Source organism: Armigeres subalbatus, chromosome 1 (genome assembly GCF_024139115.2).
Source record: "Armigeres subalbatus isolate Guangzhou_Male chromosome 1, GZ_Asu_2, whole genome shotgun sequence".
Taxonomy (NCBI): Eukaryota; Metazoa; Arthropoda; class Insecta; order Diptera; family Culicidae; genus Armigeres; species Armigeres subalbatus.
The window spans coordinates 173,564,319-173,584,596 of NC_085139.1; positions in this window are offsets into that span (position 1 = coordinate 173,564,319).

Genomic DNA, 20,278 nt, shown 5'->3' on the forward strand with positions numbered 1-20,278 from the left:
AGAAAAAAATCATTTACTTCACCAATAATCCCAACTTTAATACCCGTTACTTTAAAGTTATGTTTGTTTTATTGACTATTCTAAGATGGTTATTCCTGCGACAATGTGAAATTGTCGTCGTTTTAGATTGGTCTGGCCTTTACACAGCAATTGGTGGCGCCGTCGCTGTCTAGTGAAAGTCTCGACTAGCACAAACTCAAAAGGAAGTCTGAAACAGAAAGAGCGAAAATCTAGAACTAGATGTGCTCGATGAAATGCGCCATGTAAATAAACCATTAATAAAAGAAGTGATCTCGAACCTAACGAGTGTGAGATATTCTTCCCATCGCCGCACCACTTCGCTACGATCATAACTTTTCAACGCCTGTATACTGAGTGGGAGAAGAAATCAAACCGCGCTGCTGAATTGCACGCGATTGTTAGCTCGTTAGATAGAAACAAAAATAGGGAACAACGAGGTAAAACTGAAACTATTTTTGTGGCACCACTTTTGCATGGAAATTTCAAGTACAAGCTCACTAAGCAATCAACAGTTTCACATTATTTAAAATAAGTGGTTGGGTTGAAAGTATTGTGAGTAATTTTATCATCATTTGAGTCAACACATCAACACTATCCACAACAACAGACCAACCGGCTGCACCCTATTTCAAGAATGCATTTTTTGGCTAATTGACCCTGTCCTTTTCTCCGACTTGGGTAGACATCCGAGTCAGGTTTATTTATAGAAAATGTGCGAATCTCACGACAAGAAGTTAAAGTGATTAAGCAAATTTCCTACCATTGGATAAAGTTATTCCGTAACTCTAGAAAGCATGATTACACGTGAATGATGCCATCCTGGATGAATCGCTGCTGCTAACGGTGACGGGTTTCAAACTCACTCCACGAGCACTTGTCGGTGGCCCCGGATTCTGCTAATCTGGAATAATTAATTTAAGTACATATTTTCACGCACCAACGAAGGATGCACTCAGGCGGAAAATTATTCATTGGATTTGGTTCAGCCCACGCATAACGCCCGTCTTTCGGAGACCGGGAGCGCCATGGTGGAAGAGAAAACTTTATCCAGATTGTTGACAGAATAAGTGTTATCGATTGCGTTTCGGGTTTCATCGTTTCATGTGATGGAGCTATTGGTTTTCTATGAATCATTTACGAGTGAAATAAACAGCTGTGGCAAAAGTTGTTAGAAGCATTTACAAATTATTTATTATACCTACTTTAAATATAAATTAATACATCGATGAATTGTAAATTTTAGTCATGTATAAAATAACCATATCTACTTCTTATTTCTATTTTGTTTGCATTACCTACATCCTCCACTGGGGCACTGCCGTTGCGGAGCTGCCACAGTTGCGACGTTGCAAAGATACCATATTTTCCCAGTATATCATGTGCCCAACACTATGATACTTTTATGCTCAGTGAAGTTCAAAAAATTGCTAGACCGGGCCTGGAATCGAACCCACTCACTCAGTATGATACTGCTTTGTAGCCGCAATTCCTGCTGCTGGGCTTAGGAAGGATTTTCATCACGAATTAACGAAACGTGACAACGATATTGTCAAACCGGAGTGGTTCAATTCTTGAAGGCATATTTTGTGCCAAAGAATCTCTTGATAACTCGTGCTTGTTTCCACACTTTACAAGTTAAGCAAATATCCCATTTTTTCCACTATGCCTATTTTTCCTCAAAATGACAAAACAATGATTTTGATTCAGTCTCACCACAAAGTACATGCTTTTTTTACCCGTTTTATTCTTACTCCAATGCTAGCTCGATAATAACTTGGCAATCCTTCTACATTTCAGTCTCAGCTGCTTCAGTCAATATCATCATTTTTTTTCCACATTTTATGAACTATTCAATTTTGTTTCTCAAGTACAACTTTTAAGGTAAATCAAAGCATGGATATCAGATTGGTGTTGGTGTTAGATATTTTATATATTACGCAACTCAACAGTAGCAACAAAAATTATGAAACCGCCAATTTTTCAACCCAATCGTTAAAGCAAATCGATGATAAATGGAATCGCTTGAATTCGACAAAACATTCCGCGCCACAACAAACCACAACATGATTGGGTGTGTTTATCATTGCGTGTGAATGCCACCTGGGCTGGTTGATTAATTTGGCCCATTCAGCAATGCATAATAGTTCACAGTTTACTTTTAGCTGGGATCGATTGGTCATTGGTCAACCTAACCGGCAGGCGGCATAATGGAGAGAAGAATAAAGAGAAACAAAATCAATCGCACCTGTCAGTGGCAAACCACGAATCTATTAACTCAAGCCTACCTCCCGTCACAATACCGCATTTAGTCGGGTGACGTGGTAGGTGACATGGAGACCCGGTAGGTTTGATAAATGATTATTTTCTGGGCGGATTTCGCATTAAAGGCAGGGCTTTGAACAGTGAAAAGTTATGTTACTCTCTGTGGAACGATAGCTGTGTCCTTTGTCATTATATAAGTGATCCAAATAGGAACTGTATTTGGATTATGACATCCGCTGATTTGTTTCTATTATTAAAGTGGCAATAATATTGGCATTTGTTTTTCGGAACAGAGGAAACCACTTTATAGTTATAGCAGGAGTGCAATACCATATAATGTATTTGCGTCCTATGAAATTAAATCTCACAAATATTACTAATGCAAGATCCTTCATTTGTTCCTATTGAGATGAAAAATTGAACACAAATTGAAAGTTGCTCTCGAGTGCAAACGATCTATCTTTAAAAACAATTATACGTTTGCAAAGTTTGGACTAAATCGGAGCGGTTCAGTTTATTTCAATGAAGCATGATTTGAAAAAAAATCTATTTGATTATAACAGCGCTACTAGTGTGCCTACACTTATGCTTCTACTTTGAAGAGTGACCAACTTGGATGCTTGAATGTGAGAATATATTTTCAGTTAATTTTGGATGAACTTTCTTCCCCTTGATCAGGGTTGTTAATCGTTATTTTTTTCGTTATCGCCGATAAAGTTGATTGTGATCAACGTTATCGGTTGCTACGATAACGATGAATCAACTGAATTATTATCGTAGTTCGATAATTTAACGTAAGTTAACTCGATAATTTTGCGATAATGTGGTTACTAGATTACGCGAATAAAGTTGGTGTGAATTGACAGAGGCCGAGAATGGAACAAATTGTTTGCAGCTGGTTGATCAGAGCTAATTTTGACTGAATCGGGGCACTCTAAAATTATTGCATAATGCCTGCTATTCAACGAAACGATGAGAAGTGAGGTGCTATGGTGGTGGTTAGTGTTTTTTTTTTTCACTATGCAGCATAGATGTTCCAATAAAAAGATCGCGGAAATTTGCACTACCCAGGCGGACTTAATTCTCTGAGACAGTGACACTTCAATATAAGTTCGCTTTTAATGAGAGAGCATTATGTCTTTCCTTTGCTAATTCATGGCTAAATTCGTATAAGCAAGAATATACACCTTGAATCGGAACCCATCGGCAATATATTGGGATCCAAGTACTAGAAATTTATTTGATGCAGCAATCTGTAGTGCTGCATTCCAGGCAGCACCAGTACCGAGTTAATATTCTCTCAACGGATTGGTGGACTAACCTCGTCACCTATGATTTGGTTAGACTAAAGAGCTTAGTCTAAACTATGAGTCATAAAATATTCAAATAACTGGGTGCTCCGGATCTTCAAAACAGAAGTTTCCTTAATAATGCTAGATTAAATATAAGTATAGGTAGACATTAAAAATGCTCTCAGATTCTCTACTATGGAGAACTGCGACTCTGTAAGAACTTTAATGATTGAACGAAATAATGTTTTGATTAATTCGGTGACCTCCTTGAATCCTAATTTAATTTCAGGATTTGAAGACGTTCTCGGATATTGTAAGGCAATACAATATTTTTAAAATAGATATTGCAAATCCAACTTGTGAATATTTGCACTTTAAACTGTAGTGCATGTTACAGTTAACTCGATAATTATCGATAAATCAGCGAATACTCGATAACGATAACGTTAATTCAACGCTCATTTTATCGTCAACGAAGCATTATCGTAAAAATGTTATCGTTATCGAAGTTGGCGTTAAATTAACGATGATAATTTATCGATTAAAAACCCTGCCCTTGATCTGTTACGATGCTGGGTTAACCTATGGGAAGATATCAAATGTTGCATTGGCCATGCGCCGTGTTGTAAAACGCGTGTTGTGAGCCGTGTTGTAAAACGCCGTGTTGTAAAAGCCGTGTTGTAAAACGCGCGGCTAAAAAGCAAGACATGCTTAGGATGGCTGGCTTCAATTCCCGGTTCCGGTCTAGGCAATTTTCGGATTGGAAATTGTCTCGATTTTCCTGGGCATAAAAGTATCATCGTGTTAGTCTCATGATATACGAATGCAAAAATGGTAACTTGGCATAGAAACCTCGCAGTTAATAACTGTGGAAGTGCTTAATGAACACTAAATTGCAAACCGGCTCTGTCTCAGTGTATGGATGTAATGGCAGTAAAAAGAAGACGAAGAAAAAGAAAAGCGGGATGTCTTAGGCTACAATGACATCAGGCTGCTGTCCAGGAACACAATGATGTGGGCGTCGAACTTAAAACTTTCTCCGGATTAAGTAACTAGCTTAGGTTCCGCAACATGCATACTGAATCAAAATTTGCTCTACTCGCAAAAAAAATGTGGTAGAATCAACCTGATTCTGCTTTAGATCAACAATATGTTTGCATAGATTTATGGATAACAATATTTATTGATGATACAACCACAAATAGTGCTGAATTAACCATACGCGATAGTTGATTCAACTATCGTATGTATTTGAATCATTTGTTTGAGAAACTACATAAGTCCATTTTACACTATTTCGAGAAAACAATAAAAAACTGTTTTTTAACAAATTTGCACCGAATCTTTCGATTTCTTCGATACAGATCAATAGTTTTTGGCAAAACTCAACACCCTGGGGCATTTTCAGTGCAAGTAATGTAAGCAGTACTCCACAATTGCTCGTCAAAGTACGTGGACATAAGTAGTTTCTCAAACAAACGAAATTTTTTTCATACATTCCTGAACAAAAATTTTTTTCGTATTTTTTGCCAGAATATGTATTTTTGGACGAGGATTCAGAATATATAAAAATCTCATTTTGGCCAAAAATGTTACATATGCAGTTTCTCAAACAAACGGTTCATTTGTTTCAACCATGTTTTCCAGCTGTCACTGTCAAATAATACATCAGAAAACAACAATATTCATGGTCGTTTTTACGTTTGAAAATGCTGTAAAACTACTTATCTAATATGATGACATCAACAAAAGTGGAAAAATTGACAGAAACTGATTACAACGTGTAGTTATTCAGAAAACTGAGTTAAAATTTGTATTATGACATACTTTTATATGTTGGTTACGCTATGTGTTGTATTTGAATTTTTTATAAGAATAAACGTAAAAAAATTAATGTTATTCATTATTTATTAAGATGTTTTTGCTTTTCAAATGTCAAATACTGCAGCAACGCACTCTAAATCTGTTTGTGTGCAATCTTTTGAATTTCTTCACTTTTCGCTGGTCAATCCGTTCGTGTCTCCAAAGGAAATGCAATCTCATGTCTGATACTCATGCTCATACATTGATGATCAAAAATATCGGAACTCCTCTTTCATATCAAAAATTAATAAAGTTAATTACTTTCTTAAAAATAACATTCTAAATAGAGAATGTTTTCAAAAACTGATTTTATATGTGTGGATGGATGCCGCTTCAAACGTTGCTAATTATTTGAGCCATTATAAATATTTATTAAAAATAATGTCCGACTGAACAAGATGGAGGATGTTGTGCTCGTCTGCATTGTGAGAGTTTATTCAAATATCGCTGTGTATATTTTGATAAACTATGTTGTAAAGGTGTCCACGATGAAATTGCCACACTATGAAATTTCTCTAGCTTTTTAACCGTTGGGTAGAATTTAATGAAAATTTGGGTGGATTTAGTTCATAGTGCATTATTTACATCCTGCAAGTTTCAAAGTCCTGTGATCAAAACTCGCGGAAATGGAGTCGAAAGAACAGCTCGTGCGTGATAAAATCTTGCGCATTCATCACGAGAACAAGGATCTCTCGCATCGTTCCATCGCTAAAACGTTGGGAATCGCGAATTCCACGGTGTCGCGAGTGATTAAGCGGTTCGAGGAACGATTGACCACCGATCGGAAGCCCAGAAGTGAAGGAAAAAGTATTCCGTACAACACCAAAAATCACAACCGCGTAGTTGGGGCCTTCAACCGAAACCCGAACGCCTCCGTCCGGGATGTGGCTAAGAAGCTGCACCTAAGCCGAAGTTTTGTCCAGAAGGCCAAAACTAAGGCTGGGCTTCGAACGTTCAAGGTACAAAAGGCCCCTAATCGCGACGAGAAGCAGAACAAGTCCGCCAAAACCCGTGCCAGGAAGTTGTACCTCAACATGCTGACGAAAGTTGAATGCTGCATCATGGACGACGAAACATATGTGAAGGCCGACTTCAAACAGATCCCCGGCAACCTGTTTTTCACGGCCAAGGATAAGTTCAGCGTTCCGGAGCATGTCCGCACTCAGAAGATGTCCAAATTTGCGAAGAAATTCCTGGTTTGGCAAGCCATCTGCACGTGCGGTAAGCGGAGTGCACTTTTCGTGACCCAGGACACGATGAACGGACAGGTGTACATGAAAGAGTGCCTCCAGAAGCGGCTGCTTCCTCTCCTGAAGGCCCACAACGTCCCAACAATCTTCTGGCCGGATTTGGCCTCATGCCACTACTCCAAGGACGTGCTGGCGGACAATAAGGTCAATCTCGTGCCGAAAATGTTCAACCCTCCCAACACTCCGGAGCTCCACCCCATCGAGAAGTACTGGGCGATTATGAAGCGACCTAAGGTAGTGAAGACAGTCGAGGAACTGAAGAAAGTATGGATTTACATGCAAAAACGGTTAATTCACAGGTTGTGCAGAATCTTATGGCCGGGGTTAAGGCCAAGGTGCGGGCATTTGCGTATGGACTGTAAATAAAATACGAGTAAAATGGTAAAATGAAGTTTAATAGTTATTTTTCAATCCCTGAAAAAATCCCTGAAAGAGCTGGGTGTATTGTTAATGGGTGTGTGGTGATTGTCATATGACGAAGGCTATGCATGTTTGCATTGAATAATTTTTTGTATGTGTTACTCCAACAGAGATTGACTAAAATATAAACTCCTTTTAAAAAACGTTCCATAAAAAATAGGTAATTGCCAATAAAGAAATCAGGGTATAAGCAATAAAAAATACAAAATATTCCTTACTACTGCAAAAGTTCCATAAACAATTCAGAATTTTCCACATAACAAAAATAAATTAGCCATAAACCAATATTAGCAATAAACAATTACAAAATTTTCCACAAAATTTACTTGTTTTTTTCCAGAAAAATTGAAAACCCTCCACAAAAAAATTTGAAAAAAAACGATAAAAAATGCGAAAAAAATCGAAAACTGCTGGAATGCATTCAACTGAACACAAATGAACGTGAATTGATGAAAGCAACTGAATCTATCTTCCAAAAGTGCAATTTTGACTTCTCTTACGGGCTTTTCTTGTTACTCTTATGTGTTTCTTGCTTAATAATACAGGGGCTGTCCATAAACCACGTAGACTCTTGAGGGGGAGGGAGGGGTTTCGAAAAAGTCTACGATAGTCTACGAAGGGGGACGGGTGGGGTAAACCAAAAGTCTACGTGGACTTTTTGATTTTATGTTTTTTTAAAGCGATTTATACATCAGCTTCGTGCGAAGTCCAAGTCCTGGTGTTAGGTGGGACGCTAAACAGCCCTGACACGACGGCCCTCCGACGAGACAGGAGGTTTGCGCAGGCCCAATAAGCCGCCTAGAAAACCAATCATTACGAACAATATAAGAGATAATGCGACTCGATATAATCGGCAAAGACCTAGGCGACGAATACAGGATCACGATTGGAAGCTTGGAACATGGAATTGCAAGTCGCTAGGTTTCGCAGGTTGCGACAGGATGATCTACGATGAATTACATCCCGCAACTTCGACGTCGTGGCGCTGCAGGAGATTTGCTGGGTCCTGTAGAAAGTGTGGAAAAGCGGGCATCGAGCGGCTACCTTCTACCAAAGCTGTGACACCACCAACGAGCTGGGAACCGGCTTCATAGTGCTGGGTAAGATGCGCCAACGCGTGATTGGGTGGCAGCCAATCAACGCAAGGATGTGCAAGCTGAGGATTAAAGGCCGTTTCTTCAACTATAGCATCATCAACGTGCACTGCCCACACGAAGGGAGACCCGACGACGAGAAAGAAGCGTTCTACGCACAGCTGGAGCAGACATACGATGGATGCCCACTGCGGGACGTTAAAATCGTCATCGGTGACATGAACGCACAGGTAGGAAGGGAGGAAATGTATAGACCGGTCATCGGACCGGATAGTCTGCACACCGTATCGAATGACAACGGCCAGCGATGCATAAACTTCGCAGCCTCCCGCGGAATGGTAGTCCGAAGCACCTTCTTTCCCCGCAAAAATATCCACAAGGCCACATGGAGATCACCTAACCAAGAAACGGGAAACCAAATCGATCACGTTCTAATCGACGGTAAATTCTTCTCCGACATCACGGATGTCCGCACTTACCGCAGTGCGAATATTGAATCCGACCACTACCTCGTTGCAGTATGCCTGCGCTCAAAACTCTCGACGGTGTTCAACACGCGTCGAAGTCGGACGCCGCGGCTTAACATTGGGCGACTACAAGACGGTAGACTAGCCCAAGAATACGCGCAGCAGCTGGAAGTGGCACTTCCAACGGAAGAGCAGCTAGGCGTAGCGTCTCTGGAAGATGGCTGTATGTTTAGTCGATCCGCCATTGGGAGCACCGCAACCGCTGTACTAGGGACGGTGCCCCGGATCAGAAGAAACGACTGGTATGACGGCGAATGTGAGCAGTTAGTGGAAGAGAAGAATGCAGCATGGGCGAGATTGCTGCAACACCGCACGAGGGCGAACGAGGCACGATATAAACAGGCGCGGAACAGACAAAACTCGACTTTCCGGAGGAAAAAGCGCCAGCAGGAAGATCGAGACCGTGAAGAAACGGAGCAACTGTACCGCGCTAATAACACACGAAAGTTCTATGAGAAGTTAAACCGTTCACGTAAGGGCCACGTGCCACAGCCTGATATGTGTAAGGACATCTACGTGAATTTTCTTACGACTGAGCGTGAGGTGATCCAAAGGTGGCGGCAGCACTACGAAGAGCACCTGAATGGCGATGTGGCAGACGAAGATGGCGGTATGGTGATAGACCTGGGAGAACGCGCGCAGGACATAATTCTACCGGCTCCGGATCTCCAGGAAATCCAGGAGGAGATTGGCCGGCTGAAGAACAACAAAGCCCCTGGGGTTGACCAACTACCAGGAGAGCTATTTAAACACGGTGGTGAGGCACTGGCTAGAGCGCTGCACTGGGTCATTACCAAGATTTGGGAGGAGGAAGTTTTGCCGCAGGAGTGGATGGAAGGTGTCGTGTGTCCCATCTACAAAAAGGGCGATAAGCTGGATTGTAGCAACTACCGCGCAATCACATTGCTGAACGCCGCCTACAAGGTACTCTCCCAAATTTTATGCCGTCGACTAGCACCAACTGCAAGGGAGTTCGTGGGGCAGTACCAGGCGGGTTTTATGGGCGAACGCTCCACCACGGACCAGGTGTTCGCCATTCGCCAAGTACTGCAGAAATGCCGCGAATACAACGTGCCCACACATCATCTATTCATCGACTTCAAAGCCGCATATGATACAATCGATCGAGACCAGCTATGGCAGCTAATGCACGAACACGGGTTTCCGGATAAACTGACACGATTGATCAAAGCGACGATGGATCGGGTGATGTGCGTAGTTCGAGTTTCAGGGGCATTCTCGAGTCCCTTCGAAACCCGCAGAGGGTTACGGCAAGGTGATGGTCTTTCGTGTTTGCTATTCAACATCGCTTTGGAAGGGGTAATACGAAGAGCAGGGATTAACACGAGTGGTACAATTTTCAATAAGTCCGTCCAGCTATTTGGTTTCGCCGACGACATAGATATTATGGCACGTAACTTTGAGAAGATGGAGGAAGCCTACATCAGACTGAAGAGGGAAGCTAAGCGGATCGGACTTGTCATCAACACGTCGAAGACGAAGTACATGATAGGCAGAGGTTCAAGAGAAGACAATGTGAGCCACCCACCGCGAGTTTGCATTGGTGGTGACGAAATCGAGGTGGTAGAAGAATTTGTGTACTTGGGCTCACTGGTGACTGCCGAAAATGACACCAGCAGAGAAATTCGGAGACGCATAGTGGCTGGAAATCGTACGTACTTTGGACTCCGCAAGACGCTCCGATCGAATAGAGTTCGCCGCCGTACCAAACTGACAATCTACAAAACGCTAATTAGACCGGTAGTCCTCTACGGACACGAGACCTGGACGATGCTCGTGGAGGACCAACGCGCACTTGGAGTTTTCGAAAGGAAAGTGCTGCGTACCATCTATGGTGGGGTGCAGATGGCGGACGGTACGTGGAGGAGGCGAATGAACCACGAATTGCATCAGCTGTTGGGAGAACCATCCATCGTTCACACCGCGAAAATCGGACGACTGCGATGGGCCGGGCACGTAGCCAGAATGTCGGACAGTAACCCGGTGAAAATGGTTCTCGACAACGATCCGACGGGCACAAGAAGGCGAGGTGCGCAGCGGGCAAGGTGGATCGATCAGGTGGAAGATGACTTGCGGACCCTCCGTAGACTGCGTGGTTGGCGACGTGTAGCCATGGACCGAGCCGAATGGAGAAGACTCTTATATACCGCACAGGCCACTTCGGCCTTAGTCTGAATAAATAATAATAATCGTGCGAAGTTCACTTGTTTAATTTTCTAGGATATTCCGTTTTTTTTGCAAGACTTTACCGATATAATCTCTTGCATTTTTCCCTAAAAATTTAATGAATTCCACTAAAGTAAAAGTCTGAGCTACGGCCTAAAACTATCATGGATTTCACCAGGAAATTCTTCTGTGTTGAGCAGGAAAACTCTCCAAAGTATGCTATAAAAACTTTCGATTTTTTTCAAAATCTTCACTTGGATTTTACTGCAGATTCCTACCGTAGAACCCCGCTTATTCGACACCACTTTATTCGACACTTTTTAATTCGTGCCCTGGTAATTCGACAATTGTCGAGTTAAAAAGTGCTGGAGCACGTGCTCAGCTGTCACATTTCGCTCGACCAAACCAACACTTTTTCATCGGGCGCGAAACGCACTACAACACAATGAGAAGAATCAAAACAAAAAAGCAAATAGAGTTGCAAAACACGTATGAAACGAACAAGTGTAGGGTAGCCAGTTTGTCGAATTAAAACGATACTCCGTTCGACACCGACACGGTACATGAAAATAATGGTGTTTCAAGCATGTATGATAGTACCACATTAATGTTTGAAGTCTGTTATGATCACGGTTGTGGTATTGGTAGTGGTCTGGAGACCTCGATACATCGCAGACTTTTTCTGTTGGCCCCAAAATAGAGATATTTACCACTGGCAATGGCCATGATTTAAAAACAACAAAGATATATTTAAAAGGGGGGTCCCGTAGCGTAGTTGGCTACACGTTCGCCTTATAAGCGAATGATCATGGGTTCGATTCCCAGCCCCTCCACCAAAATCTTAGTCAGTCGCCAGAAGTGCAGTCCGTTCGGTGGCGTTTTGGGGAACGCGCCTCACCGATACGGCTGCCTGATGACGACTGGCAAAACTGTTCTTCTCGGAGGCACTCCTCCAACGTACTTCGATTTATGGCAACCGAACAAAGCATCGATCATTGGATTCACAACATGGGCAAATGAAAACAATGGACACACGATAATACGGACTGGCAACGACAACGATGACGAATTATGGACATCTAAAAATAGATTTTGTGTGGATTCGGTAGAGTAGAGTACCACAGTAGATCACGGCACAGTAGCGGTTAAGAACACAGGGTGCCTATCAAATAAATACACGAATAAAAAAAAGATATATTCAATATTTATGTCTCGATTAACCAGTTTTGGTACCATAACTGAGCCACACAGAGAGATCCTCTGTAACAAGTACGCTTTTTTATTTATAATTATCTCTGGAAATTCGAATTAATGTTCATCATTTAAATTGTCTGCATGGCTATTCGTTTTTCAAATTTATTCCTAAAGTTGATACACCGCACGGGAACCACGTGCTTCCAGATGTTGCAACTGGCATACGCCAACGTAAATGAGTCCCTAACTCAGTTGCAAGCGCTGAAATCAAAACAACGCTAGATCCCGGTCAAGCGCAACTTTGAGATGCCAATTAGCGGGTATCGACCTGATCCGGGCATCCATTCAGGATGCAATGACCTTTTCCGTTCGGCTTGGCCAAATCCTATTGAACTTGGGGAGAGAATTGACTGAAGGTTTTAAAACGGATGTGGGAAAGAGAAGACACCCTGTCACTTTTAGGAGGAGGTTTCAGGAGCACAATTTTGAGATTATGCCGCTCGCGGAATTGGACTTCGTCCAGATTCGCGATATCAGAACCGAATAACAAAATTATCGGTTTTCCACTTCGATTGTCCACTTCGAGCAGAGTTGTGGATGAGGCAAGAGTGGTCATATTCTTGTCCCGCGTCGTGGTGTGTTATGAAGGTGATAAACCTCACAAGAAGGGTTTGCAGAAATCGCTCTCAATAGATAACGAACAACGATAAAAGAGAGGCAAAAACTATTCCGAATCATAACAAGCCATGATAACAAATTTATCAAACTTGTATAGGGTAACCGGCGGTAATGTTGGCCCTGGATGTAACATTGGCTCATCACGCAAATAAATCAATATTTCAGCGATAAAACGTGGATTTGTAGGGAGATATTAACCACTGCTTCTTTAGAAAAGTGTATCAAACATATAGCTGCTTCATAACTCTAGATTTATACACTTCTTGAACTATTAAAAGCAATTATCTGGCGTGAAAAATCACTTTGACTCGGTTTTTCAGCAGCCATGTTTCGTTGACTTATGCAGGCTGGCTGTGCTAGAGTTTTTCATTTGCCAAATAAAAGAGTTTTCTGAATGAACATACCTGCTTTTGCACATCAGATGAATGGATAACAACCACACTATGTCAGCTATCATGTTTATTTCGCAATTTCCATTAGTATAGCGGCATAATTAACCAAAACTTTTTTGGACAATACTGGGGGCACCCATAGCCAAATGGTGGCATGCGCTTTCGATTTGTAGCACTACGCTAGTATAGGTGAAACTCTAAAATCAAAACATTCTCACCAATAACCCGTACTGGAGAAAATAACCGAAAGCTGCAGATAGAATATCCGATGCTTGCGATTTGGTTGCTGAGAATTTTTGTAAAAACAGGTTAATCCACTCAACCGTTAAGTTTCTTTCGCAAATTACATAACGCTAAACTATAGTCAACCCACACCCAGCCCCTAGTAACGCTTCATATATGGTAGAGTTCTAAAATTTATAAAGTCCCACAACCTAAAACGTCATGTAGTTTGTCAATGGGCCCTCATGATGCTTTTCTCGAATTACGATATAATCGCTTTCATTCGCAGAACATACCAAAAATAATTGCCTACCTTACGGCTTCCAAACACGATTCAAGCATCAACCTTTCGAGGTTCGATACACCATTTTCTTCATAATTTTGCAAATAAATTATTCAATTAGTGTATGAATATTTAGTTTTATCATCTTTCGCACGAATCCTACAAACATTTTCTCACTTAATAATGGAAAGATACAATGGATCGTATGTTTCATCAGATAAACTTTCAACGTCATGTGTATAATTTCAAGTCAAATTACTTGACAAATACCTTCATCATAATTTAAATCTATTATTGCTTGCAAAAATCATTTTGATCTGTAAAATGATACCGAAAAAGTATTCTTTCAACTCAGGAAGTTAAAACACGTGAGAGTTTTGAGGAGGATTCACAACAGCTGATCGATATAGAGAGGAGTGGAATCAAACGCACTTTGTACCTATCAAGTAACTTCAATGCAGGCAGAGTTAAAAACAAGCATCCAATAATTGTATTTATGAATAATTGTGTAATTATGTCAGGTAGTTGGCACAGTTATAACTGTTTATGCACAGTACAAAGCAAGGAATTGCCTAGAATAAGTTTTACAATTGGCTTTCTTCAGTAGTGCGTTATGCATCATCCCCACCTAAAGCATTGTTTACGTTTTGGAAAAAAGTTTCTTTGAGAGTATCGCGAGAGCGAGAGCAACCCAACTGCCATGGTTTCAACTAGCAGTAAATATCAAAATTATGCGGCAGCCAATAATTAACGTATGAAATTTGTTTGAGACACAACATGAGGGCTAGAATATGTAGCCTTTTTGCAATTGCAGTTTTTAATACAGTTTTCATTTTTCTAAACTTCTTCACTTGCAAATATGGAAAATATTTGGGAAATAAATGATACATATAATAGTATTTTCGTTAGCATGTCCTTGGTAATCGTGCTATTGGGGGAATCTAAAACGCACTCTAACGATCAGTGTGGTAGTATTTTACATGCAACCAATAAAAATTCACGCTCAATAAGATGATTTGATTTTCTCTATTTGTTTGCATGCTGCCTTTATTCAACGCAAGCAAAATGACTGGTACTATAAACAGCAACCCATCTTTATCTTTCGTTTGTTCGAAATCAACAATCACTCGTCCCAAGTGGGCTGAAAAATTATCCACATGATAGGGACACGGATGCCGATATTTTGGCCATTTCTCTCGAGACTTTCGCTGGTTTAAATGAGATATTGCGGACATTTATCGTCGTTTTTTGCTATTTGGCAGCAAAACCAAATGTAAGCAAGCCGGCTGGTGGAATAATTCTGGTTGGAAATGCAATATGTGAAGATTTATAGCGATAAATGTGCTCAGCCGTAGCATAATGGGCCAAGGTTTGAGCCGTTACCCCTACAAGTGCGAAAAAACAAAATCGGATAGGCAGCCCGCATAAATGGTGATTTTTGCTTTGTTTTCACTCCTTTCGTGTTGGTTACTGCGCAGTTGTGTAGAACAAGTTGAAATGCATCATCAGAGCCAGTGCTCCCCACATTTGGAGCTTTCTAAAAGAAATTTATCATGGGGTATAACATCCCGAATCAGTCCTCTATCATGACAGCTTGCGAAAAAAGTTTCTTGCGGTGTGCTACATATCGTATATGTATACAGAGACGTTAAGTGAGAGACTTGCTCTTTCTCTCTAGCATTCAATCCCTGATCACAAGGATTTCTTTAGTAGGAAAATCTAATTTCTTTCCCTTCCTTAGGGCCTCTTAGGCTGATGCCATACTGGGAGAGAAGAGGGGCGATTAGAAGAGTTGAGAGAGAAGTGAAGCGTCCGCGTGCAAGCTACCTCAATGAGCGAGGTATGGAAATCGCTTATACTTGGCATAGTGGAAGCGATGAGAAGAGGCGAGAAGCGGTAGCCAAAGAGGTGAAGCAGTTCGTAGAGTGCTTTGCCGCGCGAGATCGCAAGGGATCACTTCTGTATTTTTGTTGATTTGAGTTTATCCTCGTTCGCTCTTGTGTAAAATGGCTGTCGGTGAAAAGTGTTGCGGGAGAGGCAAGCAACATTGTTTATTCTGTTAATTTTGATAATGAAAACATTAAAATATGTATGGTTTTAGCTACATGTACGGAACAAATCTGATGTATTTCATAGTAGCGGTACTCATTAAAATTGGGAATATTCTGGCGCAATCCATAAATTTAGAAACACTTTGTTACCACAGACAAACGGATGTAACACTTGTTATTTTAATATCGTTCTCGTATTTAGGATTTGTTTTAAATGATAGATTTGCAGGCATCTGTAATGCGCGTTTGAACCGAAAGAAATTGTTGTGAAATCGCTTTGATATTTGATTTTACACTGAAATCGGTTTTTACGCGGGAGATACATACCGTGTATCTTGAAATGCCCGTTAAACTGCGTAAATCTAGATAACCGCGGGAAAGAACAACTTCAACGAAAATCGAATTTGCGCAATTTATGCTTATGTTCGCATATTAAAACTTCGGGAACGATCCTATAAATAAGGAAATTGTTGTCCCAATTTTATGCCGGCCGTTGGTGGGAAATGGTTTCAAATCTTTCAGCGGATTTTTGGGATTTGCGTTTGTTTACGCCGTTTTCCAAAAAGGTTGAGAGCCGAGACAAAACGATTTTTGTGAGAAGAGGTTCGTATCTCCTGAATACAAATCACAAGACAAATCAAATTCAATGTACAGAAATGTCGTAAGAAGATCCATCCATAAATTACGTAACGCTTGAAGGGGGAGGGGCATTGTCGGCGAAGTGTGACGATTCATACAAAATTTTCAGATGTTTCATACAAAAAGTGTTACGTAGGGGGTAGGGGGGTTGAACATTTTCCGTTACGTAATTAATGGATATTTCATAGGAGCAGACGTAAAACAGGAATAAAACATGGCCCACAAAGTTTTACCGTAGCTACGCCCTACGTCTGTTTGTATGTAGTGTTAATCTCCGCTCACATCATAAAATCGGTTTTCAATTGCGTCATTCTTTAAATCTTCCCAACACTTTTCTTCTTTGTGCTAAATGAGCTTCGAGAAGCACAATATTCTCCATCTGACGAAATCCATGTTTTTACACTTTTATTTGTTGCGAGATCAACACGCTGAAAAACGCTTTCAGTATGTCATGGCTCGCTTTGATCGCGGCATCACTTCGCTTTGCTTATCTCCCACCTCTTCGCTTCGCTTCTCTTCGCTCCCAGTATGTCATCAGCCTTACGGTGTCATTCAGAATGGCTACCTTGCGGCTCACCAACACAATCTTACAATTACCCACCTTCTCACTCCGATTAGCACTAAGCAGCTTATTTCCGTTAAACCTGATTATCTAGTATCAGAACTAAGTTTGAATCTTAATCTACATGTTGGTAAATTATCGATCATTCAGCGCTTATTTAGCGTCGATTCAATAAAAAAACAGCTAGCATAATGAAAACATAACACATAAATATCAACGTAAATCAAAGCAAATCTGTTGATTATCGGACACATTTCGATAGTTTATGACATAGTTAAACCGTATTGCGTAATTCTGAGTGCAGCTCAGACTGAAACCGATCACATTAATGCAATGTTTACGGTCATCGGATGTTAACAAAAAAGAGTTTATTTTTGTCTGCCTCAAGTTTGGCTGTGTCAATTTTCTCACGACTACTAATATTGAGTTGATGATTTTTATGGTACAACTACACAGAGATTGGTGTGCCACCGAAAGTCACCTTAGTGCTAGTACAAGGTTTCTAAGCTAGCTAGCTATCCCTGGCGGCAATTAGTGTGTGCGTGTTAGTTCGGAATTATGGGTAAGACAACATAATCCGACCATTTGATTTCGGTCTTTACAAATGCGTGTGAATTATCGTTGTGTAGGAATCGTGGCAGCGTCTTGTTTGTGACCAGCCTCACCGCTTTGAATAACTCGATGCGTTCTTTCCTCACTTCCATCATATGAGCCTTTATCAATTTTCTTATAGCGCTACTCGAAGGGCTGCAAATTGCACGCTAGACTGATTGTGAGATCAAATAGTGTTTGCGAATAAAGCACAAATCACTATAATTTACTATGGCAATAATGGTGATTTTGAATCTTAGATAAAGTTGCAATCGATTGAGGACAAAATCATCTGACCCTCAGATTAAATTTACTTTTAACATGTACGACGTCATTGTTTCAAATATCTAAAAATCCATAAAGCATTTTTACAGATGACGATGAGCTCAAGCGAGAACGGATTAATTCGCTTGGGTGATGGACGATCACGCCGCCCGCAGTAGCCGCTTGAGACAACAACAGATATCAGATACAAGATTTTTTTATATACAGGTTATCCGACTTCGTCAGTAGATGGGAATAACCAGCGCGGGGGGGAAACATACATTTTCAGTGCAAAACGTAAACAAATGGGCATAAATTCCATACAAAAATCCAAGATGGCTGAGTTGGGGATATTGACAAGTCGGATAACCTGTACATAAAAAAATCTTGATCAGATAATCCCCTTGCTTTCCATTTACATTAGCTAACTCATGATCAAAATATGGAAATGAGAACAGGCACATCGAAGCCGAAGACCGGCGAAATTGACAGCAGCTGAACGTGTTTGACAGATCGCTTGATCGATGGAAAGTGACCGGTGAACCGTTCCGGAAAACACGACTTGCCGAACCAACGACAAGAGACGGTGCGCGTGTTGATTAATTTCAATTTGGATATAACGAGGGGTGTGAGTGTTTTCCATTCCTTTCCCTGTGGATAAACAAGATTTGTGTGGAAACAATAAACATGAACGAAATGTTGACCTTGATGGCGGTACGCATTAGTTAGGATATTGTCCTTCAACCACGTCGTCAATATTATTACAGCTTATTATGCTTTTCATATTTTTTTATCGGCATGGCATAACGCCTAGCAGCCCAGTATTCATTGGTGATTATACAACCAAGCGCGTGGTGAATTTCAAATTCACCCTATGTTTTTCTATACCTATTTCCTAAAGTCCCAATCTGGTGTAATTATGTTCGTACAGTGCTGAAACTTAAGTCGATTGTTTAGCACAAGTAAACCAGAGTCTATTATATAGAGTTGCGCAAAGAGGATCTTCTTACTCTTATTCTGAATGATGCTCTTGTTATTATGTTGAAAACTTTCATTTTTGTTCAACCCTTCAAGTGACTTCACGGGAGTGATCACTTCTAAAGCTTTTTAATTCGATAACCAAAGTCACCTACAAAGTGCAAACACGTGAGTTTCTTGTTGCAACTTTATTGGGGGGGTGTATTGAAGTTTTTTGAAGCTGTTTCTAGAACAAATCTAATACATTTCAATTCATGAGTTTTAATTCGCCATAATAATCATCAGGCGATAACAATACTTCCGCCTTACCAATAATCATTTGTTTACTTTGCTCGATAGGTAGACGGTTTGACAGTTCAATAGGTAGATTTGGCTTCACTCTTTGCGTAACTCTATATATAATAGACTCTGAAGTAAACAAGCGATCTTCCAACGTTTCACCCCTATGCGCGTTATGGTACTCTCAATTCGTGCTCCTAAAAAATCAGTAGAAAAAGCACGAGGTTCCCAAAATAACCGAATTGTGGCTTTGTTTTATAACCACCGTTAGTAATTCCATTGTTATACTGCAAGGTTGCTAAGCCAATTTAACCCAATCACAAATACTTCATGCTCTGTAAAGATGAGAATTTTCTTTCACGTCCAATCAAGCTATGGAATACTTACACTTTAATTTTTTTTATCTGCCGCCATTTAATTGTTATTGTGTTGAGTGGACTCATCCACTTTAGATGAAATCGCAATAAAATGCCAAGAAAGGCCCGAGATAAACAACCCTGCAGGGAAGTTTTTCTCTTTCTTCAAAGTTTTTTTAAGTCTCTACCTTTCTGTTCCGTAGAGCTCAGCAGCTCTGGCCACCCGGAAGATGCTCCCAGTCGAACCCTTCCTCGAGCATGACGACACGCCACATCGTCCATGACGCCAAATGACCGGATGAGCAGCTGACATTATTTGATTATGATGATTCCCTGATTTTCGAATCCCAATCACCTTCCATCCTTGAACATTGTAAACCTTACCTCGAGTCACCATGAGTACGTTGGCTTCCACCCCTCTATTACTAACTTCATAATAAAATGGTATTGATTGTACATATCACAAAGAACCATGTCTCCGTAAAGTGTTATAGACGCCTGAGCCTACCAAATAATCGAAATTGGAAAAAAAAATGTCTAGAAAATGTGATGAGATAATTCGTATTAATTGTATTACCTTCAAATATTCTATATTATTCTCTGTACCAGCAAGAACAGGGAAAGCCGTAACACGCATCAGGCTGAAACAATTTGCAGATTATTTGCATACTTATGCTGAACAATCGACTTGAATTTCAGCACTGTACGAATATTATTGAGTAGATTTGGGTTTTTAGAAATGGGAGCATAAAAACATGTGGTGAGTATGCAACTCACCACTGGATTCATTGTATAATCACCTTAAGAAAAGAATCACCGTGGATCCAATAGATATCGATATGTGACACTCGGTCGGTAATCAAATCAGACCAA